Below are 24,479 nucleotides of genomic sequence, written 5' to 3'. Positions count from 1 at the left end.
ATTGATACCCCAGTACATAAAAATGAAGCATAATCACAATAATGATAATAATGATAGGTAAGGAGGGTGTGTCTGCAAGCTTCAATAGTATTAAACACCTCACACCAGCAATGAGTCTGAAGCTCGCAGGTTAAAGGTCAAAGGTCAGCTGCCACACTGTATATAACATTTCAATATGTATACAACCTGACTGTGGGCGTGTGTGCAGCCATAAACAGTTTAAACATTAAACACTGAACCATAAAAGAAGCTTAAGCTGCAGCTCACAGGTCAAAGCTCAGCTGCTGCAGCCAGTTATGACTTTACATAAATCATCATGTTTTCCCTCTCAGCACTTGGGCTGTTTTGACTCAGCTACACTATGGCAAATGGCCAATGGTTCCACAGCTGTTCTTGTTCACAGCATCATCCAGTTAGAGAGGAAACTGTATAATGCAATGATGATGTTCCAGCGTCATGCTGCAGTTGTTGCTCCTCCTCCACATGCTTACCTGCCACAGTTTAACTCTGCCTCTCAGACAGTCATATCACCTGATCTGAATGTTTTGTTGTACGATGACGTCATCTTGACGTTGACGGGGAGGACGAGAAAAACTAGTTTTGTCCTGCAGATGGCGATCTTGCACCGTGTTCAGAGAGCCGACACTTTGATGATGCTGGTCTACTCATTTGGGCAGGGCACTTTGTCACGCTTGCAATTAGTGCAAAATGCTGCGGCACGATTTTTAACTGGTAGAAGAAAATTTGATCACATCACTCCGATTTTGGCCTCTTTACACTGGCTTCCAATTGAATTCAGGATCCGTTTTAAAGTCCTTTTATTGGCTTTTAAATCTCTAAATGGTCTGGCACCTGTTTATTTGTCTGATTTGTTGAAGCCCCACGTCCCCACTCGTTCCATTCGGTCAGCTGAGCAGTTGCTGCTTTCGGTCCCAAAGTCACGGCTGAAACTTAGAGGAGACCGAGCGTTCTCTGTTGCCACGCCGATGCTTTGGAATAACCTTCCTCTCCATATTAGACAGGCTGCATCAGTGCCAGTTTTTAAGTCTTTATTAAAAACCTATTTTTATTCCCTGGCTTTTAACTCTGTGGGTAACTGACATTTTTATTTTATTTTATTATTTTTTTTTATTTTTTATTTTTATTTTTTATTTTTTTTATTGTTTTTTAACTTTATTGCTATGTCTATTACTATGTGCATATTAGTATTGTACAGCACTTTGGTCTACCAGGTGTGTTTTTAAAGTGCTATATAAATAAATAAATGATGATGATGATGATGATGATACTCAACTTACTTTTAGCCTGGGTTGGACTCTATATGAGCTGCTTCCACTCTGGTTTCACTGTTAAATACACTTGTTTGATTTCACTTGTAAAAGTTGGAAAATAAATATTAAATTATTTGTTGGTACATTGTTTTGAGGGTCAAATATTTTGCTTCATTTGAGGAATGAACTGTTAAGGTGGAGAAATGAATCAGGTTAAAATAGTGGTGCTTTAAATCAGTGCAGATGTATAATGTAATTTAAAATGTTGATAATGGTTGTAGTGGGCTTGTAATGTAAATGTGGTCTGATTAAATGTGACATTGATGGTGACGCTGCATAAACCCTGGTAAAGCAGTTCTATTAGTGGGTCTGTGTGATCAGCATCAGTGGGTGAAGGTGAGGCCTTGACTAGTAGAACGTCATGTTGGTGCATGACAACACATGAGCCAACATCAGACTCCGAGCGCTACGATGCTAAAGATCAGAAGATCCAGTGTGACATCATGCGTTACCTGGCAACAGAAACCCTCATCTGACTTTATTGGAGGATATTTACCCCAGCAACACTGTTTAGTTTGATATGACGGATTAACAGCATGCGCTGTGATATCCAGTTCATCTGTAATAGATACTGGATCTAATCAGTCAGCAGATATTTGATCACCTTAAATTTAACTATAGTAGAAAAAATACAACTGTGTTGGTGATTCATGCAAACTTGCATATCAGCCTTTTAAGGTTTTGTAGTATTGAGAACAAAGAGGTTGTGTTAGGGCTGAAAAGCCCGACTTGTTCTCCTCTGCAGGTCATCAAATGCACCACAGGCATTTGTATTTGCACAAACCTGTATATGTTTGATGGCTTTATTATTCTCTGTTCAAAGACAATAAATGTGGAAAATGTCTCATGTAGTATCAGCTTCATTTAAAATGACTGCAAACATTTAGAGAACATGTGCTGCTGTTTGTCCTACATTTCCAACACTGAATGAACCCTGAAAACGTGATGGCAGGTGGCATATTGGAGTTCACATGAAATATCGGCTGTATGAAGACTGGAAAATATAGATGATAAAAATATGCAGCCAAACATTTGCGGACATGGATAAACTATCTGATCCAAAAAGCAAGAAGTGACACAGCTAGAAAATGAAAGTGTGTAACAGCTGAAGTCAAATGTAATGCAGAGTTGAATCTGCACTTGGATCCATCTGTGAAAGGTCCACATGTAGGGATTACATGAGTCATGATGTTTGTCAGTCCAGCTTGATAACTCCATCTACTGTGGGCTACATATACTGGGCTGGTAGCTCCATAGTGTTGGAAAGAAACTATTAAAGTCAAGTCAAGTCAAGTCAACTTTATTTGTCAATTCTGCCACATGTACAGGACATACACAGAATAGAAATTGCGTTACTCTCAAACCCTAGTGATTAGAAAAATGCAAATAAAATAATTAAAAAGTAAAAATTTAAATAAATTTAAATAAATACAATACAATTTTACGTATAACAAAAAAAGCTATGCAATATACAATATACAATATTCAAGTAAGAAGGCATAGTGGTGCAAAATAGGCAAATAGTGCAAATGGGGATTTAGTAGTGTACGGTAAGAGATAGTGTAACAACAAAGGCTTATGAGGTCCAATGCTTAAGCAGTCCAATGCTCCACAAAGTGACTGGAGCAGGCCAGTGAGTGCGTCAGAGAGTGAGTGTGTGTGTGTGTGTGACAGAGTTCAGTGAGACCGTGGTGGAGAAGAGGGGAGAGGGGGGCAGAATCGGGAGGGAGTTTAGCTTCCTGACAGCCTGATGGATGAAGCTGTCCTTCAGTCTGCTGGTCCTGGCCTGGAGACTCCGCAGTCTCCTCCCTGACGGCAGCAGCTTGAAGAAGCTTTGCATTGGGTGCGTGGGATCAGCCGCTATGCAAAGGGCTTTTTTAGTGAGACGGGTGCTGTAAATGTCCTGGAGGGAGGGGAGAGAGACTGTGCAGTGGAACTCACTGATGTCTTCACTGACATCTTCAACATATCACTCATCCAGGCTGTCGTCCCCACATGTTTTAAAGCCACCACAATCATTCCGGTTCCAAAAAAGTCATCTCCCTCCTGCTTTAATGACTACCGTCCTGTTGCACTTACTCCCATCCTGATGAAGTGCTTCGAACGACTAGTCATGCAGCACATCAAGACTGTCCTGCCCCCCTCCCTGGACCCCTTCCAGTTTGCGTATCGGCCCAATCGCTCAACCGATGATGCCATCTCCACTGCACTCCACTCAGCACTCACACACCTGGACAAAAAAGATTCATATGTTCGAATGCTGTTCATAGATTTCAGTTCAGCATTCAACACTATAATCCCCCAACAGCTCACTCAAAAACTGGTCCAGCTGGGGCTCAACACCTCACTGTGCAACTGGCTGTTGGATTTCCTCACCGGAAGACCTCAAGCAGTACAGGTCGGCAGTAATACATCCAGCACCATCATTTTAAACACGGGGGCCCCGCAGGGATGTGTGCTGAGCCCCCTCCTCTTCACTCTGCTGACCCATGACTGCACTCCATCACACAGCTCCAACCTCTTCATCAAGTTTGCGGACGACACAACGGTGGTGGGTCTCATTAGCAACAGGGATGAGACCGACTACAGAAGTGAGGTGAGACGCCTGGCCACGTGGTGTGCTGACAACAATCTCTCTCTGAATGTGGAGAAGACGAAGGAGATTGTTGTGGACTTCAGGAGAATGCACACCCAACATGCTCCTCTGACCATTGACGGAGCGTCTGTGGAGAGAGTGAGCAGCACCAAGTTCTTGGGTGTGCACATCACAGAGGATCTCTCCTGGACGTACAACACCACAGCACTGGCCAAGAAATCACAGCAGCGTCTCTTCTTTCTCCGCAAACTAAGAAGAGCAGGAGCTCCAGCCCCCATCATGCACACTTTCTACAGAGGCACCATCGAGAGCATCCTGTCGAGCTGCATCACTGTGTGGTTTGGAGCCTGCAATGCGTCCTGCCATAGAACCCTCCAACGCATAGTGAGAGCATATTTTAAAATCAGAGGCTCTTCTAACACAGGAGCCATGTTGAGTTTGGATTCCAGCCGACCACCGGCAGTCTGAAATGGAATGAACAGTGTTGGGAAGGTTACTTTTAAAATGTATTCCACTACAGATTACAGAATACATGCCCAAAATGTAGTTTGTAACGTATTCTGTTACGTTACTCAATGAGAGTAACGTATTCTGAATACTTTGGATTACTTAATATATTATCATGCTGTTTACAACTACATGAATGTGATTTATTACTATTACTGAAGGTCCGCAGCTCCGAACCGTAGTAAAGGGACCTCTGGCTAATACGTCGGGTTCCGTGTCGGGCTCGGAGCCGAAAAATTACTTTGTTGTCTGGGTCAAGTTTGCTAGCGAGAGACAGAGAGAGGCGTTGAAAGGCTGCTCCAACGGAGCTTATTGTTTCGGAGGAAAACACGAACACAGCGTACAGTCGAGTCTTAATAGCTCATTACAACTGGGCTCGTCAGGCACTCTTCTTGGCTGCAGTGGTTATTATTATATTTACATGCTTCCAGCTCCCGTTTCTGCTCGATGACAACTCGTAGTTTTCCGCTCTCCTTTTTCTCCCTCCTCGCGCTCACAGACGGGTATGGCAGTCCATTCTCGCTGCAGCACGGACTACACTGCCCATGAGGCTACATTCGTTAGGGCGATGCCTGTAGCATCCTGCCTGTTAGCTTAGCACAACAACAACAACAAAAAGGCGCTCTCTCACCCAGGAAACACACAGTCGCAGAGAGAGAGCCTCACCCTGTAACCATGGCAACCGTAACGCTGCCGCCTGGAACAACAGGACAGAGCTGTCAAACAAAACCCAAACAGGCCTGACCCACCACAATATGAAACAGGGAAGTAACGCTGTGTAATCCATTTATTTCAACAAAGTAACTGTATTCTAAATACCACCTTTTTAGACGGTACCTGTAACGGAATACAGTTACTCATATTTTGTATTTTAAATACGTAACGGCGGTACATGTACTCCGTTACTCCCCAACACTGGGAATGAAGCCCATTGACAGCGAGCAGGTCTAAACAGGAATGGAACGCATCCATGGATAATACACCACTTTATTTGAAGACATCTGTAGCACTGGCTCAGTTCTGGATGTTTCCACAGACTCCTCTGGCCTCTGTGCACCTAAAGAAAAGGTCAAAGGTCAGCAGCACATGTAGTTGGGACAATTCTTCATTTACAAACAACAGTCGCACAAACTATACAATTATTTTCCTCCAATCACGGCTTTTCACTTGCAGAAATGGTCCTGTGTGATTTCTAGGCTGTGATATAAAAACTAGTTCCTAATGGCAGCGATTCACTCAGTAAACATGTGTTTCCTTCACCAACCTCACACACAGATCCAATAAGATCAGGAAGTGGGCAGTATAGTACAATATGTGTTATTTTGTGCTGTACTGCCCAAACTAAAGATCTGCTGAAGTGTTGGAAATGATTCAGATGTTTATTTTGGACGATACAGCAGAAGATCAGACATGAAAGTGGAGATAACACAGAAGACCTGCAGCAAAGGGTCAGAGGTCAGACTGGGCCACTGGATTCAACAATGAGCCAATGATCATCAAGTAGTGACTAAAGCAGAGCCCTGACGTTCTGACATTCATCACACAGTTAGAACAAATGTCTGCTGATGACTTGATCTCATGAAACGACTGATAGATGTCAATTCATTGATCAGCTGAGCTCCTGCTGCTGATCTTCATCGTGCACAGAAACATTCAGATTGTTTCAATCAGTAAATAACTTTGAACTGTTCCCACTCAAAATGCTGTCAGAACAATGATCATTGTTACTCCCCTCGAGTCTTAATAAAGCTCAACTTGTTCTTTGTGTTTAAACTGACATTTATTTCGGACAGGAGGATTCTTCCACATGTCTTAACATGTAATGATGTCCAACCACAGCCGATACAATGCCGTCAGAACTAAAAGGAAATACAAACTTAAATGAATATTCTTACTAAAGTCCTTAAGCATTATATACAACGAAACATTCCAACAAAATAATCAATAAAGTACACATTACACCTCACACTGCGGCTATTGCACTTGAATACCATGCAACACTCGTGCATTTACATACAACGATAATAAACAAAACATTTACCTCATTGGCCTCACTCAAAGGGAATAAACTTTCATTTTTACGTGGTGGGGACGTCCAAAAAAGGCACTCTTTATTTATCTTTCTGCAGACGTGCAAACCTCGTGGCTCGTCTCTTAATTAGCTTGCTGAGTGTGACAGCCAAAAAATGCCTTCTTAGCCACAACACAATTTTAGAAAAGGTTCCTCTATAATTGCACAATTAGCACAAATAACACATTTAAACATATAAATCTAATCAACAAACAAATATTTCTTATGTATTATTTCTTAATATTTCAACTACTTATTGTTTCAAACTTAACTATCTAATAAAATGAACTTAAATGCGAGAGTTACCTATGACGGCAGCTGCAATCATTGTAGAACTTCATAAACATCACGTGTTGTTGTCACGATCCTGGGTCTTATGACCCAGTGTTTTGAGTTTTAGTTCATTTTGATGTTTTAGTTTATGTAAGCCCTTCAGGTTCCTAAGTTCATTTGTTATCATGCTTAAGTGTTTCTAGTTCTTATTATTTCCCCCTCGTGTTTCCAACTATGGTAAATCTCCCCTGCTTTTCATGTGTTTCATGTCTGTGTCTTACATTGTGAAGTTTGGGTTGTCATGTCTACGTCTCATTATGTTTCCTGTTTTATTGTGAAGAGGTCTGGTGTTTCTGTGTTCATCGTGTTCAGTTTTACTCTTCCCCTGTGGCGTTGTTATGTTCATGTTGATCTACTGTGCCTTTCTGTTCCATGTTTCAGATCCCTATGTTCTGTCTCCCCCAGTCTGTTAAGTCCACATGTCTTGAGTTCTGTCAGTGTGTTTCCTGTTTTACTTTCACAGTCTGTTCTATGTTAATGTTTCTAGTTTTGCTTCCCTTGCCTCGTCCTGCTTAATTACTCTCAGCTGTGCTCTCCTCCTGTGGCTCATTCCCCCTCGTTATCCCTCAGTGTATTTAAGCCCCATGTTTCTCTTTGTCAGTGTTGCGTCCTCCCTCATGCTGTGTGTGAGTCTCCCCGTGGTTCCTGGTATACTTTATGTTTAGCTTTCCCAGTTTAGTTTAGTACTGTTTTTGTGTTTCACCCTTTGCCAGCATTAAAGCTGTGTTTTTGAGTTTACGTTTTGTAGTGATGGCCAAATGAAGCTTTCCGAAGCACTGAAGCTTGTATTGAAAAACGGTTCATTACTCGAAGCTTTTCAACACAGTCCTCTCCGGTGACATCTGGTGGTGAAAATTTTGAAGAGCAGCTTGAATCTGCAAAATAAAACGGACTGCTCAATTATCACTGCTCACTCAAGAGTGGAGTTCTCTCTGATATTGGGCCACCGTTCCGTTGCTTTGAACATGTAATTGGTTTTGTTTTCTCGATTGGGGGGCTGAAAAAAATGTCATGCGTATTTGCGTAATACATTTTGATCAATAAACTTTCCCTATTTAAACATGCACTATGGTGTGGCCTTTCTTTGCTCATAACTCCTTGATGTTGGTAAATACAATAAGTGAGCAATATATATAATATACATATGAGAATGCACAGCACATTATGGAGTATGCCCCTGCTGTGAAGTCCTGCCTCCATCTACTTGTCGTTTAATCACTGGACAGCTGGACAGGTTCATACAAAATATTAGATTAGGCCAATTGTCCTATACATATTTTTGACCTAGGGGTGGGATTGATTGTGAACTGGAAAGGGAAAATGCTTAGGGAGCTGAGTACGGCTGCATCGTCACTGATTTGTAGAATCATTTTGATTCGATACAGGATCCAATTCAATTTGATTGGAATCTGGAAAGTTTTGCCTCAGTCAGAAATATTACAAGTCTGATCATTTAACAGTATATATCCATAATTTCGTATCTATTAAAAGAAAGCTGACACATGTGAGACTTGATTAGAGATGTAAACAGAGAGTTATGAAACCTGCAGCTGCAGAAGCCAGCGGGGGAAAAAAGAGGCAAACACAGCGCGGACCCGACGACACATCAAAATCTGACTCTGACGCGTCGGGTCCGCGCTCTGTGTTCACGTTTGTATGCAGAATCCGTAAACCTGCTCCCAGTTACTGTTTTAGCTGTATGGTGTTTGACGACATGTTGTGAGGTTTAACCTGAGATGCTGGCGTTTCAGGCATAATAACGTTAATTTACAAATCGACACGGGATTTTAATGAATCAATATCACTTTATTCAATTTAGCATGGATTGTAATCAGAAAGGCGATAATCAAAACCCACCCCTAATCAAGAACTTGCAAAGTAAAAACATGCTCTATGTCAGGTAGCCCTTTTGTTATTTACATTTAAAAAGAGGATTAGTGTTACTGTGCGCTGGCTGAGTCTGTTTCTTTTCTTAGAAATAGTTTCTCCTGCCCTGGAGAAAATCCACTTGCATGGAACAGAAGAGGCTGTGGAGTGCAGGAACTACACTGCAAGCTGGTAGATATGCAGGTATTCCTGGGTCCTGCAGACTATCACCTAAAAACAATAAACAAAATGATTTTCTAAACTGTAGCAATGTAATGTACGTATAGTGTCAAATACATTGTTGTAGTCTTCATTAGCTTTAATTCACATGGAAGTGTTCCTAAAGTCATATGCTGTAATGATATTTACATTATGAAAACATGATTTTGGACATTTCAAGTTTTTCACTTCGGCAGATAAAATGAATTGAGCAAAATCAACTCAAAATATTCCCACACGCCAGAATGTCCTCTCTTCCTCGCTGGCTCCATATCTGTCAGTGGAATGATCACCTCTTCGCTCTCTGTCACCATCAACACACTCCACAAATCCCGTGGATGATTCACTTCCTTATATCCATTTGAATCAGGTACCGAAGCAGTTACGTGCGTAATGAAGCTTCGGACGTCACTGGTCACGTGACTTTTGCCAAACGAAGCAAGCCTCGACACAGTGCTTCTGAACCAGTGTGTTGTTTTTTTCGACACACGCTCTGGAGCGTCAGCTTCAAGCGGGCCATCACTAACGTTTTGTCTCCGTGAGTTTGCGTTTGGGTCCTCTCCTGCCTGCCACACAGCCGAATCATGACAGAAGACTACGACCATTACATGGACCCAGCAAACCGCACTCAGCTGTATGAGCGCCAGGAGGCAGCCCTCGCCCAGCTGGAGGAGGAGCTCCGCTGGAAGCTGTGGTGCGCTCCGGATTATGAGCACTTATTCCGCGGAACTCGGCTGGATTTTGGAGGTCCCCGAAGTTGCCAAAAGCCTCCGCCTGTTGCCCCGCTCGCACCCAAGCCTCGGCCGCTTCAGGTGGGAGTGCTCCGTTTTTCTTCGGATGCTCACGCTCCAGCCTCTACATTGCCATCCTGCACGTCAGAGGCTCAGCTGTATGCCCCGTCAGCTTCCTCACCTCAGAGGAGGCGACGCTCACGCCGCCGTCACTTTTCACATGTTAAGCAACTCCCGGTGGTGAGTTACGCTGATTATCCTTCTTCCGCTTCTCTGGACATCAAAAACAATAGACTCACTCCTGATCCTGTCGATGTGTCCCTTTTGGACGATGACATAGACTGGGAAAAGTTTGTTCATTTTGCTCCCTCTGAACAGGGAGAGATCAAAGACAATAAGCGCTCTCCGAAGGCTGTAAATGCGGTTAAAGGAAAAACTGTGAACACTTCTACCAGGTCTACAACACTCAGTTCAGGTTCTGTCAGTTCAGGTTTTGTGAAGTCTGGTTCAGTCATCCCCAAGTCAGCTCACTCTACAACTGTTAACCCAAGGATTTCGAAAACTATTAAAACAAGGACTGCTAATACTAAGACTGCAAAACATGAAGTGGACGGCGGGTTCATTTTTGATAGATCTGTTTTTGTCGACCCAGTACATGTTGACCCTGAGCCTGCCGTTTCTCGGACTGTTTTTTCTGAGCCTGCTCCTTTTCCTGCTCGTGTTTCTCCTCCCGGGGCAGCTCGGGCCCAGCGTTCCTCTGCACCCGTACCAGTTCCTCGGGTGGGGGAGGCTGAGGCCCAGTTGGTCCCCGCTCTGGTTTCCAGGCCGGCTGGGGCTCTGTCCCTTTCTGCACCCGTACCAGCTCCTCGGGTGGGAAGGGCAGTTGCCCAGCCATTGCCGGTGCCGGTGCCTCACCCCAGGGTGAGGTCAGCCAGGATACAGCCCGTCTCCGCACCCGTATCTACTCCTCGGGTGGGAGTGGCTAGTGTCCGGCATGTGCCTGCAACCGTCCCTGTTTCTACTGAGGGCTCAGGAGAATTCAGTCCACAACCATCACCACCATCACTACTGCATGCTTTTCAGTCTATAGCTCAGTCATTAGCTCTGTTAGCAGCCCAGTCCATAGTTCACTTTCCTGTGCTTCCGTTAGCTCAGCCCTTAGCCCACTGTGCTGCTCAGTCATTTGCTCCATCACCTGCTCAGCCTTATGTTCAGCCGGTGGTCTCTGCACCTACTGCTCATGCCTCGTCAGCTGGGGGTTCAGGAGAACCGCACCAGCCTCATGCCTCGTCAGCTGGGGGTTCAGGAGAACCGCACCAGCCTCATGCCTCGTCAGCTGGAGGGCCCGAGGAGCCCGTCCAGCCTCATGCCACGTCAGCTGGGGGTTCAGGTGAACCGCACCAGCCTCACGCCTCGTCAGCTGGAGGGCCCGAGGAGCCCGTCCAGCCTCATGCCACGTCTGCTGGGGGGCCCGAGGAGCCCTTCCGGCCTCATGCCACGTCTGCTGGGGGGCCCGAGCTGCCCGTCCGGCCTCATGCCACGTCTGCTGGTGGGCCCGAGGAGCCCGTCCGGCCACCTTCTGCTTCACCACCTGTGGCTGTAGTGCCGCCACCTGCAGGACCACCACCTGCTGCGCTACCGTCTGCTGCTTCTGCGCCTCAGCCTGAGGACGACACCTCGCCTGGTTCTGCTACACCTCAGTCTGAGAACTTATACGAACTCATCTCACCCACTATAGACTGTGTGTTGCTGCAACTTACACAGCCTCCTGCCACGTCAGCTGGGGGGCCCGAGGAGCCTGTCCAGCCACCACCTGCGGCTGCCTCACTGTCACCTGGTTCTGCTTCAGCCTCGCCTGGTCCAGCCTCAGAGTCTTCAGCCTCGCCATGTCCAGCCTCATCAGAGTCTTCAGCCTCGCCTGGTCCGGCCTCATCAGAGTCTTCAGCCTCGCCAGGTCCGGCCTCATCAGAGTCTTCAGCCTCGCCATGTCCGGCCTCATCAGAGTCTTCAGCCTCGCCATGTCCGGCCTCCACCTCTGCTCGTCTCGCCTGCCAAGCCACGTCCAGCATGGCTGTTTCCGGGGCCTGTCAAAACAGCCTGTTCATGGAAACCCACCAAACCACCCGAGGGGTCACGTCCACATCCACACTACAGTCGTCCACCAGCCAAGCCACCCGACGGGTCTTGTCCACGTCGCCGCCGGCCGCCAGCCAAGCCGCCCGAGTGTGGCCAGCCATACCTGCTTCGCCACTGCCTCCTTCCTCGTGGCCGGCCCCCTGAACCTTTGAACTATGAACTGTTATGCTATCGACCTCCAGGACGGCCCCCTGAACTACTTAACTGTGGACTTTTGTGCTGTCACCCTCCAGGTCGGCCCCCGGAAAGTTTTGAGAACTGTCACCGGAGCTTTAGTGCCTTTCATGGGCTTTTTGCGCCCTTTTTGTGGGACTTTTGCTCTGGTTTTGGTCGGTTTGTCATGTCTACGTCTCATTATGTTTCCTGTTTTATTGTGAAGAGGTCTGGTGTTTCTGTGTTCATCGTGTTCAGTTTTACTCTTCCCCTGTGGCGTTGTTATGTTCATGTTGATCTACTGTGCCTTTCTGTTCCATGTTTCAGATCCCTATGTTCTGTCTCCCCCAGTCTGTTAAGTCCACATGTCTTGAGTTCTGTCAGTGTGTTTCCTGTTTTACTTTCACAGTCTGTTCTATGTTAATGTTTCTAGTTTTGCTTCCCTTGCCTCGTCCTGCTTAATTACTCTCAGCTGTGCTCTCCTCCTGTGGCTCATTCCCCCTCGTTATCCCTCAGTGTATTTAAGCCCCATGTTTCTCTTTGTCAGTGTTGCGTCCTCCCTCATGCTGTGTGTGAGTCTCCCCGTGGTTCCTGGTATACTTTATGTTTAGCTTTCCCAGTTTAGTACTGTTTTTGTGTTTCACCCTTTGCCAGCATTAAAGCTGTGTTTTTGAGTTTACGTTTTGTCTCCGTGAGTTTGCGTTCGGGTCCTCTCCTGCCTGCCACACAGCCGAATCATGACAGTTGTTTTCCACATGTAAGATCAGCAAACATACAGAAACCTCCTGTTGCCACACACGGCCTCTAAAATCTTCCACGGTTTCTGTCTGAAGTCCACTCTCTGTGTCGGATCCACAGGAAACAACAAGATCTTATTAACATGGTTTTCAATGTGTCTCCTTACAAAAAGTCCAACCAATGAACAAATGTGTATATTTGTGGAGGCCGAACAAAAGCATGACACATTTCTCTGTTTCTATAAACTGGTGTCAAACACAAATATGAAGAGTTTCACTGACAGACTCCAAAATGCCCCCGCAGTGAATCAAAGGGAAATCCTACAGTGTGGCCAGAGAATCTTAATGGCTCCAACATCAACACATCCACAATGTTGGATCCAGTTCCACCTCACAGAGTTACTAAGACACACCCTCTGCCAGCATCACAACAGCTCCACCTGCTTCACCTGCCTTCTCAGCATCTGTACACCTGAAGAGAAAAGAAAGGCTCCAAAAGCTCAAATCTACAAAGGATTCATGACGTTTCATCCAACAATAACATGTTTGCCTTCCACAGTGTGCTGTTAGACACCACTGTACCTCTGCCATTTCAAAAAGAGCAGCTTGGTAACATTTTGGCTCCAAACACTTTGTGTTTAAGTTCCTAATCTTTGTTTACTTTGTGAAGCCGACAACATCTGGAGCTTTTTGACTCATAGAAACATCATTTTGTTCTTTAGATGACAGCAGATTGGGACTGAATAATCAATCACTATCAAACCAATAAAGACAAAAATGCTGATTTTACAGGAACTTTGTTGGAGAAGCTGTAAAGACATGAAACTGGTGGAGATCCCAAACCAGTTGATAGTGCTGATTATTCCAAATAAAGCTGTTTTCCATTTGAGATGAAATGACTTTCTGTCCTGATATATAATAAAGATGTTAGTTGTTTTTGAGCCCCTGTATTAAAAGTAGTTTAAAGTCAGCTTGAGTTTGATGTCTTTATGTCAAAGCTGCTCATGATGTTGAGCTGCTGATGGAATAAAAACAGTGAAAAATCTCCTCAATATAAAAGCATGTAGTCCAGACTTAAATGTAGCCTGTTGTTAGCTGAGGTCCACACACAGTGTTTGACAGTGTAAAGTGTGTGAAAGGGCTGCTGGTGGAGCTCACTGGGATGAGCAGGTGACCATGTGCCACGAGGTGGAGAGCAGCTGGCCTGGTTTGATTCTGACCCGGGCCACGCCCCCTTTCTCTCTCCCTCTGCTTTGCTGTCACTTATCTTCACTGCTCTGTCCAATAAAGCTGAAAAAGGCCCCAAATCAAAGAAATCTGCCTGCAGCCTCTGAAATGTCTTCTGTTTCCTTCCAGAGGCCGACGGCTTTTTCACCATCAGCCCATCAGACAGTCCAGTAGCATTTATGATGATGTCATGATTTTGAAGAGACTGCTATGGTGGCCTCCCATGACCTCCAGCCTCATCTACACTGAGATGCAGACACTTGAAAACATTCATCACACAGCAGACAACTGAATGATAGTACAACACAACAGTCTGTGTACAGACACACACTGACCTTTCATATAGTCAAAGGAGTCAATCAAACACAGCTAGTTTAGTCATTTCTCTGTGAGTCTAAAGTGAATCTAGTATTTTAAAGTCCACTTCCTGTATTTGTTGTTGAAGACGTCTTCAGCTTCTTCTCAAGGACATCAGCTGCTTGTTTGGCAGCAGAGGCAGTTAAGAAGCTTCCTGAAAAACCCTGAACAGTGAGTTCACTGTGGCATATGACAAATTCAGCTTTCTATGTGCAAATGTGTCTGTGTCAACCTTTCAAATGCTAAACTGTTGAATCCAAAACATCAGCAGCTCCTTCATGCACTTCTGTCTTTGTGACAGTCCAATGACATCACAGCTGTTTTCCACCCCCAGTGTCTCAGGACTGGACACCTTTAAACATGTAGAGCAGGGGTCGGCAACCCTGGGCACGCGTGCCACAGCTGGCACGTGAAGGGTTAACTGATGGCACGATGATTTATTTATTTATTTATTTTTTGTAACGGCACAAACAATGAAAGATGGTGGACTGGCCAGATGCTGGCCGGTGTGTAAAAATAACTCAGTTGTTTGGTGGTGGATATGGCGGAGCTTCCACAGATTCAGTAACATTAGTAAGTGGTGGAGGCCAGCAGGTAGATGAGGGAAAGGGGAGGCAGGAGGAGCAGAGACCCGAGGCGGCTGCCAGTCCGAGTGTCAGGTGAACTGAACTTCAGGTAAGAAGTTATGACCTGCAGTCTATCTGGGTCCAGTAGCGTTTTAGATACGGGCAACACAGGCGGGTGCCCGGGGCGGCATCGTGGTGGGGGGCAGCATCACGGGCATCGGCAAAAAAAAAAAAAGAATGCTCGTCAGACCGCGTTGTCGGCGGTATAAACTCGACCACTTGCAAGGTGAGCTGGCAGACATCACTGAATTCATCAGAGATGATTAGGTTCATTTTGACAAAGTGAGCAGATATTTAACCTCCTAGGACCTGGCGTCCACATATGTGGACATCACAATTTGGGTTGTTTAGACCAAAATACTCAATTTTGCTCTACAAGGGCCTGATATCCACTTACGAGGATGTTACACTGCCACTGTGCTATCACAATTTTAGACCAATATCCTCATATGTGGCTCTCATTTTTCTCACAAACAAAAATCTGGTAAAAAAAAAAAAAATCTGGTAATTCTTTGTTTTTACATTCATCAGGTCCCAATCAGCCCAAATATCAAAGAGAAATTAAAAATGAATGCCACGGAGGAGTTCGGGTCTCAGGAGGTTAAAGATGATGCCACTACATTCTTGTCTAGAAAATATTAAAGTGTATTTGGTGACACAAAAAAGGGTAAAGTTTAAGTATAGTTTGGGTCCACACATGTCCAAACCCTGGTGTGTAGGCCTACTTAGTTTTGAGAAATTGTCACGGAACCGGGGTCTGGGTGACCCCGGTCACTGCCTTGGGTCTCTCCTCCTCCTGGGTTAACGGACTTACTTTTACACAACGACCTGCATCCGGCCAATCCACCACCTTCCATCGTTTATACCGTTATAAAAAATAAAAAAACATCATCGGCCCATTAAAAACGAAAAATCACCATCAGTATGCCTGATGGCCAGTCCAGCTATGGTCGTGCCATCAGTTAACCCTTCACGTGGCAGCTGTGACACGCGTGCCCAGGGTTGCCGACCCCTGCTCTAAAGCATCTGATTTGGATTCCTGAGATCAAATATATTTTCCTTTGGCTTTGTTTTCTTCCCATTTGTGGCTTTAATGTAGTGTTACATCCTGTTTGTTTGCTTCCATCTGTATACATGTCCAGATTCACTGTTATGTTTCTATTCGTACATTGCTGTGTGATCACTGTTCCCTCTGCTGACTGATGTGACCTTTTGTATCTCACACTGATACTTGTCATATTTGTATCTGCGCCTAAAAGATAAAAAGTTTTCCATGCTAAAACACAGCTCCACCTCCTGCAGTTCTCCCTCTGAACCACTAGATGTCTCTGTTATCTAAATGAAGACGTGCAGCACAGCAACCACAGCAGCGCTCAGATCACACGTGTCCTGTTATTATGTATAAAAGCATGAAACAGGTGAGACAGGTGGGATCAATATTAATGTTGTGGAAATATATGAAAAAGCAACAGAAGAGAGAAAACATTTCGTGTTTCTAGAAAGATCTTTCAGCTCACAGCTGCTCACAGACTGTATTTACAAGTGACAAACTGCAACTTTACAGTACATCTACAGTATATATCAAATATATTCTGTATTCAAATCTATTGAGTGATGTTTGAAAGTCTTTCCAGGTGAGTTTGATCCAGGAGGGTCTGAAGCCAGAGTCAGACAGAGACTGTGCAGAGACTGTAGAAGGACAGAGCACCAGCAGAGCAGTCCAGATACACTGATGATCCTCTGTCAGATCCAGAGGGACACACAGGGATGATGCTGGACTCTACATTGTGTTTGACAGTGGAGCTGTTCTCAGAGCAGTTCACTCTGCAGCACTGACAGTCATCTGCACTTCTTCTCATTCCTCTGTCAGTCACTGCTGGATGAAGCTCTCCTCTCCACCTCCCAGTAACATGGCCCAGTCAGAGCATCTCTACACACAAGCTGCTGCTGCTTCAACCTCTCTGGATCATCAGGACACAGCTCCTCCTCTCTCAGCACACACACCGTCCTGTTTACCATCATCACCTCCACCTGCAGAGAGAAGAAGGAAGAGCAGAGGAGATAAACGAGTGTTTCCAGAGACTCTTCATCAGCTGTCAGTCAGTGATGCAGCACATCCAGTATAAAGAGCAGCAGGGACTTCAGTGCTGGGACTGTACTAGGACTCATTGTTGCTTCACTTTTTCTAATCTTTGGATTTTTATTGAAGTTGATGAAAATGTTTTTCCCTCCTAGTTTGAGTTTGGACTTTCATTCATTAGAAGAACCTTGGTGTGTCCACTCTGAGCTCTGTAGGAACCCCAACAACAAGCCCAACAATCCAGATGGACGGTTCCAGCTGTTAACTGGAGGAATTCCATCCAAACATCTGCTCTCACTAAATTCTTCCTCACCTACAGACTGTGTTCTTCACTGCTTTAAACTTGGAAATGAATGCAGTCATTGGTCTGCATGCTGCTTTGTTCAGAGAGCTGACTGGCTGTTGACAGCGTTTGATCAGAGCGTGTCAGCCGTTACTATGGTGACCATAAAGGTCAGAAACAGGAAGTGTTTGTGTCCAATCCTGAAGCCTGTCACCATTCTCCTCTCACAGCTTCACTGAGAAGCTGCAGCTTTACAGGAAACACTGGATCTTTGTTTCATACTGACTGTGTTTAGTACAATACTGCTGACAGCACCACCCACTCACTCCATCACTCCACTGACCTCAGAGTCTCCAGTCTGTAGTCTGGACTCTGCTGAAGATCAGACAGCTGCTTCACATCTGGATCCTTCAGGTAGTTGTCCCACAGGTGCAGCTGTCTCAGATGGGAGGGGTTGGACTTCAGTGCTGCTGCCAGATAATCACAGCTGATCCCTGACAAACCACAGCTCATCAATCTGTATAAAGAATGAAAGATGTAAGTTTATTAGACAAAGTGTGAGCTTGAAATCATTCAGTGTTTCATCATCTGTTCAGAGCTGAAGAAGGTTCAGAATGTAGAAGTTTAGAAAATGGAAACTCCAAACAGCTGAAGCCAACAGGAAGCAGCTTCAAACAGGAAACTGTGCAGAGTTTCAGACTAGATGTCCTGATGCAGCCAGTTGGATTTTGGAGATTTGAATCTCTGTTCTGTGACTAAGTCCTTGAATCATTTCTTCCAGTTGGTCCAACAAGACAGACTAAGTGTTGGACATGTGTTGTGGCTCCATTAGGGGAGCTTCTAAATGTGATGTGATGGCCCCTCTGGGTCTGTCAGGTCACAGGACTGAAGAGAGCTCAAACTGGGCACACAGCTGTTCCAGTCTGGACCAAAGACTCTATAATGGGACTGAGGGACTGCTTTGACTGCACCCACTGGAACTTTTTAAAGGCTCATGTTCTCACTTAGATCATCGATTTCTACTTACATTTCTTTCTGGGAAAAATGGGGATTATTTTGGAAACAGGAAGTATTTTCCCCAATAAGCAGCCCTGGATTAGTAAATCACTCCAACATGTTCTCAGGCAGAAGAAGCTGTCTTGTTATGAGGGAGAGAAGAAAAAGATTGAGGCACAGAAACTTGTTGAAAGAGAGATAAAGCAGCTAAAATCAGGTGTAAAAGTAAAGCAGAGGATGAGCTGAATAAAGGACACTCAAGGCTGGCTTGGAAAGGAATGAAGTCCATGGTGGGGATGCAGAACAAGGAGCAAAGATGAATGTGATGCTGAATCAGCAGAAGACTTGGACTCATTTGATTCCAGCTTTGATATCATTGGTTTCAATGAAGAGCTTTGTGATTGTAGCAAAGGGCTGGTAGCTCTGAGAGTCCCACTGATGAGGTGTTTGTGTGGAAATCTCTTAGTGGGACCAAAGAGAGAAAAAGCCCTGGTCCTGATGCTGTGGGAGGGAAATGATTGAAGTGTGCTGTGAGGAACTGACTGGGAGGTTTTCACACATTTTCCAGTCCTCCTTGGAACAACAGGAAGTTCCCAGCATATGGAAACAAAGGTTAAGTGTCCTATGGCACTCAGTGATGATGGTGCTGTGGCCCCACCACCTCCACCTCTTTGTAAAGGAACTAACTGTCATCTGAAGCTTCAAATGGAACTAAGACTTCCTCCACTAGGTGGCAGTGTCTGATGAGAAAGTTTTAGTGGAGCTGGCCTGGAGTCAGAAACAGGAAGATGCAGGATTTGGGCTGAAATGGGGAAAAGTGGTTCACACTAGTGCCTTAAAGCAAGAAGGTTGTAGGTTGAAGCTTGTTGGCCTTTCTGTGGAGGTTGGATGTTCTCCCACAGTCCAATGAAATGCTGCTTAGGTTCATTGGTGCTTCTAAATTGGCTGTAGGTGTGGATGTGAGAGAGTGCTTCTCTGTCTCTCTCTGTTGGCCCTGTGATGGACTGCTCACCTGTGCAGGTGGACCACGCCTCTTGCCCTATGACAGCTAGGGCACAGGCTGCAGCCCTGTGAGCCTAAGCTGAATAAACAGTTAGCAAAAATGATCCATAGATGGCCTGAAATCCCCCAGTTAGCAGTTTGGTAGATAGCTATGACATGCTAATCCCATCCAGCAGCTGTATTCTACCTGTAAGCTGATCCCTGCTGAGCCAAAGCACTTTTTCATATCGTTAGCTTCATAGCATAATTGCCTAAGTCATTTGACTAAGTCAATGACTTAGGCACTTATGCTATGAAGCTAACGATATACAAATTACAACCTTTAATAGAAACCTATTGGTCAGCATCTTATTAGCCTGCTGTTAGCTTCATTCCACAGAAAACTGAGAGAAACTAAAAGTTGATAAAGAATAAAGAGAAATGTGCTGATTTAAAGCCTTTGAAGTGCTTCAGATGATCTCTGTCCACTTCTGTCCACTCATTCATTCATGTAAGCTTTCTAATGCAGCTTTGATTGTCATGGTCCTGGGTCGGTGACCCAGCGCTTTTAGTTTGTTATCATTTTCTAGATGATGATTGTTTAAGTTCTGTGTTATTTTCGATCTGCGTCTGAATCTGTCTGTTTAGTTCAATGTCTTGTCTGGTTCCATGTATCTGAGTTTCCTGTTTTATTGTGAAGGTCCGTGTCGTATGTGAGTGTGTTCAGTTTACGTTTCCCCTGTCCCGTCAGCCCAGATTCCTCCCAGCTGTGTTGCCCTCCTGTCTCTCATCCCCTGATTACTGGTGTGTGTATTTAAGCCCTGTGTGTTCTCCTGCCTGTTGCCGGTTCGTCTGTGTAACTCCGCGTCAGTCTGTGTTCCTTGGTGTCCTGCTCGTCTCGCTGCCTCTCTTCCCTTTTTTGTTTCATCTCAGGTTTGTCATTTAGCTTTCCCAGTTCAGGTCTTTAGTTTTGTCTTCCCTCTTGCCTGTTTTGCCTTCTCACCACTGTGTAAATAAACTCACCGGCATCTCATCCACTGCCTGCATCTTGGGTCCTTCTTCTAACTCCACACGGCTCGCCTCGGCAGCCGTGACAGTACGAACCGGCCAAATATGGACCCAGCGGCATTCGTACCTTCCAAGGAGCTTCGGGAGGAATTAACCGATTCAGTTTCCAGATGGACTAATCTGTGGCTAGAGCATGAGGGGGAGGAATTTCGTCATGCTCTGGAGGCCCGAATACAGCGGCTAGTTTCCAATCACCCCTGGTTGCTGGATTCACTTCACCCACTCCTACAGGACTTCATCCTCAACACGCTTCATCTTCACCCTCCAACTGTGACAGCTGACCTGCCTGGCTTACCGGAAGATTCTCTCCCCAGTCCACCAGAGGACTCTCTGCTGGACGCAATGCCGCCCGATCAGTCGGCTTCCCCCTCCTTCCGGGCAAAACGGCGGTCACGCCGCCGTCATCCTTCGCTTGCCAAACCAGCTCTCGGGGTCAGTGAGAGTGACGGTTTCATGTACATGCAGCCCCCCCAGTGGCCAGCTCACACCAGCCCAGGCTTTTTACAAAGCACTGGGAATCATCCTCATTCCACCCAGCCCATCCACCTCACAGCAGGAGCAGCCACTTCAGAGCTGCCTCGCATCACCGTCCGCTTCCCCGGCCGCTCTCGCCCCTTCTCCCAGGCGGAAGCGACGTCCGCACGGCCGTCAGTTACCGGCGGATTCCGTGAGTCAGGAGCGCAGTGTTTTTTCTGCTCCATCTGAGCGTGCATTCATGAACACTCTGTCAGTTTTTCCTGAATCTAGTAATTCAATACCAGTCAACTCAGGGTTATTCAAATTTGAAAAGAGTAATTCGGAAACTGTTAATTCTTTGTCTGATACTCCAAGGTCCGTTAACACTCGCTCTGAGGATCTAGAGGACTGCTTTCATTCTGCCTCTTCCGAGTCCTCTGTTATGCCAACCCGGACTTTCAAACCAAAATCTGGAAATAAGAAAGACTATCTACCAGAAGCTCAGTTAGCCGCCCGGCCAGAAGCTCAGTTAGCCGCCCGGCCAGAAGCTCAGTTAGCCGCCCGGCCAGAAGCTCAGTTAGCCGCCCGGCCAGAAGCTCAGTTAGCCGCCCGGCCAGAAGCTCAGTTAGCCGCCCGGCCAGAAGCTCAGTTAGCCGCCCGGCCAGAAGCTCAGTCGCCACCTCCACCACCGTTGTCATCACAACCATTATGTCAGTCACCCTTAGTCCAGCCTCCTGTTCAGCAGCCGCTAGCCCGGCATCCTGTATCAATTGCTCCACCTGTAAAACAATACAAGTCAATTCAACCCGAAAAACACCATTCCTCGCCCGTCCATTCCAAGCAGAGGGACACACCTAGTAATAATGTCAACACTCCTCAAAGGCTGGCCAGTTCTGAAACTGAGGTGCACTCCAGGGCCTCCCCAGAGGCTGGGTTTCAGCCCCCAGCAGACTCCGGACCCCTGGAGGTTAAGAAGCCAGCTGAGGGCCGCACCCGGCTGTCGCTGCCTGAGCAGCGTTGATGCTCTATGCAGCTGCAGCCTGCTATGTGTTTGCCAGAGGCCCGTGCGCCTGCTGGTCCTGTCCTGTGCCTGCCAGAGGCCCGTGCGCCTGCTGGTCCTGTCCTGTGCCTGCCAGAGGCCCGCGCGCCTGCTGGTCCTGTCCTGTGCCTGCCAGAGGCCCGCGCGCCTGCTGGTCCTGTCCTGTGCCTGCCAGAGGCCCGCGCGCCTGCTGGTCCTGTCCTGTGCCTGCCAGAGGCCCGCGCGCCTGCTGGTCCTGTCCTGTGCCTGCCAGAGGCCCGCGTCCCTGCTGGTCCTGTCCTGTGCCTGCCAGAGGCCCGCGTCCCTGCTGGTCCTGTCCTGTGCCTGCCAGAGGCCCGCGTCCCTGCTGGTCCTGTCCTGTGCCTGCCAGAGGCCCGCGTCCCTGCTGGTCCTGTCCTGTGCCTGCCAGAGGCCCGCGTCCCTGCTGGTTCTGTCCTGTGTGTTCCAGGGGCCCCTGTGCCCACTGGTCCTGAAACTGTTCTCACTGGAGGGCCCGAGGAGCCCGTCCAGCCTCCTTCCTCGTCAGCTGGGGGGCCCGAGGAGCCCATCCAGCCTCCTTCCTCGTCAGCTGGGGGGCCCGAGGAGCCCATCCGGCCACCAGCTGCTCCACCAGCAGCCTCATCCACGCTTGCAGCAGCAGTTTCATCCATGCCGCCACCTGCTTCAGCGCCTCCGTCTGCATCCTCCACGCCGTCGCCTGGTCCGGATTCAGCCTCCTCAGCGTCGCCTGGTCCAGCGCATGCTTCGGCTTCATCCGCTTCACCTGGTCCAGCCTCCGTGTCTTCATCCGCTTCACCTGGTCCAGCCTCCGTGTCTTCATCCTCGCCTGGTCCAGCCTCCGTGTCTTCATCCTCGCCTGGTCCAGCCTCCGTGTCTTCATCCTCGTCTGGTCCAGCTCCCGCATCACCTGCAGTGGCCTCCTCTTCAGCATCAGTATCATCTACTTTGCCTGGTCCAGCTTCAGCATCCTCATCAGCTGCTGCCTCACCTGGTCCGGCCTCCGCTTCTGCTTCAGCCTCGCCTGGTCCGGCCTCCGCATCCTCATCATCCTCATCAGCCTCGCCTGGTCCGGCCTCCGCATCCTCATCATCCTCATCAGCCTCGCCTGGTCCGGCCTCCGCATCCTCATCAGCCTCGCCTGGTCCGGCCTCCGCATCCTCATCAGCCTCGCCTGGTCCGGCCTCCGCATCCTCATCATCCTCATCAGCCTCGCCTGGTCCGGCCTCCGCATCCTCATCATCCTCATCAGCCTCGTCTGGTCCGGCCTCCGCATCCTCATCATCCTCATCAGCCTCGCCTGGTCCGGCCTCAGCTTCCGCCTCGCCTGGGGCTGCAGGGGCCACGCAGCCTTCAGGTCCCCTACTACCACCTCCACATCTTCGGTCATCTGCCAGGCCGCTTGTTGGGCATCTCCGCCACCGTGGACGCCCTCCTGAACGCCCTCCTGAACGCCGCCACTGCCTTCCGCACGGTCGGCCCCCAGAACTGTTTCCACGCCGCCGTTGCCGTCCGCACGGTCGGCCCCCAGAACTGTTTCCACGCCGCCGTTGCCGTCCGCACGGTCGGCCCCCAGAACTGTTTCCACGCCGCCGTTGCCGTCCGCACGGTCGGCCCCCAGAATTGTTTCCACGCCACTGCCTACTGCGTGACCGGCATCCGGACCTGCCCCGTTGCCATTCGCATGGTCGGCCTCCTGAACTTGACCATCTGGGCCTTTTTGGACTCTGTCCCTCCGTCCTGGGCCCCCTCCGCCCGCCCTGGTCGGGTTGTTTTCTGTTTTGTTTTGGTCCATTTTTTCGTTTCTGCTGGGCTGTCTGGTGCCAGCCCTTGAGGGGGGGGTACTGTCATGGTCCTGGGTCGGTGACCCAGCGCTTTTAGTTTGTTATCATTTTCTAGATGATGATTGTTTAAGTTCTGTGTTATTTTCGATCTGCGTCTGAATCTGTCTGTTTAGTTCAATGTCTTGTCTGGTTCCATGTATCTGAGTTTCCTGTTTTATTGTGAAGGTCCGTGTCGTATGTGAGTGTGTTCAGTTTACGTTTCCCCTGTCCCGTCAGCCCAGATTCCTCCCAGCTGTGTTGCCCTCCTGTCTCTCATCCCCTGATTACTGGTGTGTGTATTTAAGCCCTGTGTGTTCTCCTGCCTGTTGCCGGTTCGTCTGTGTAACTCCGCGTCAGTCTGTGTTCCTTGGTGTCCTGCTCGTCTCTCTGCCTCTCTTCCCTTTTTTGTTTCATCTCAGGTTTGTCATTTAGCTTTCCCAGTTCAGGTCTTTAGTTTTGTCTTCCCTCTTGCCTGTTTTGCCTTCTCACCACTGTGTAAATAAACTCACCGGCATCTCATCCACTGCCTGCATCTTGGGTCCTTCTAACTCCACACGGCTCGCCTCGGCAGCCGTGACATTGATCTTCACAGTCTGCTTCATGAAACTCATTCTAACCCTGAATGTCAGAGTGTTCCTCCTTCTCTTTCCCATCATTCATGCTGGCAGTGGAGGAGATTTGGATGTTGGACTGTGTTTTGGATGATGTGTGTATGTTTGTGTTGGACTGCTGTCTGTAAAGCAAACGAACATTTTGCTTTGGATTTCAGTGTCAGACAGACTTTAAGGTGGAATGAAGAGTTGGAGAGTTTCACAGTGAATTATCCAGTGGAGGATTTTTCTTCTTTCTGAAGGTTTGAAATGTGA

General features: G+C 47.3%; 1 protein-coding gene across 1 annotated transcript in view; it reads right to left on the bottom strand.

The window, feature by feature from the left end:
• Positions 1–24,479, bottom strand: part of LOC146716390 (ribonuclease inhibitor-like) — a 115,950-nt gene that overhangs the window by 86,567 nt on the left and 4,904 nt on the right. The gene's annotated exons all lie outside the window — the stretch shown is intronic.

The sequence above is a fragment of the Copadichromis virginalis genome, linkage group LG3, assembly GCF_057382275.1.
Source record: "Copadichromis virginalis isolate Kocher_CV1m ecotype Utaka linkage group LG3, C_Virginalis_male_GT1.1, whole genome shotgun sequence".
Classification (NCBI taxonomy): Eukaryota; Metazoa; Chordata; class Actinopteri; order Cichliformes; family Cichlidae; genus Copadichromis; species Copadichromis virginalis.
This window is presented reverse-complemented; position numbering and strand designations above follow the sequence as displayed.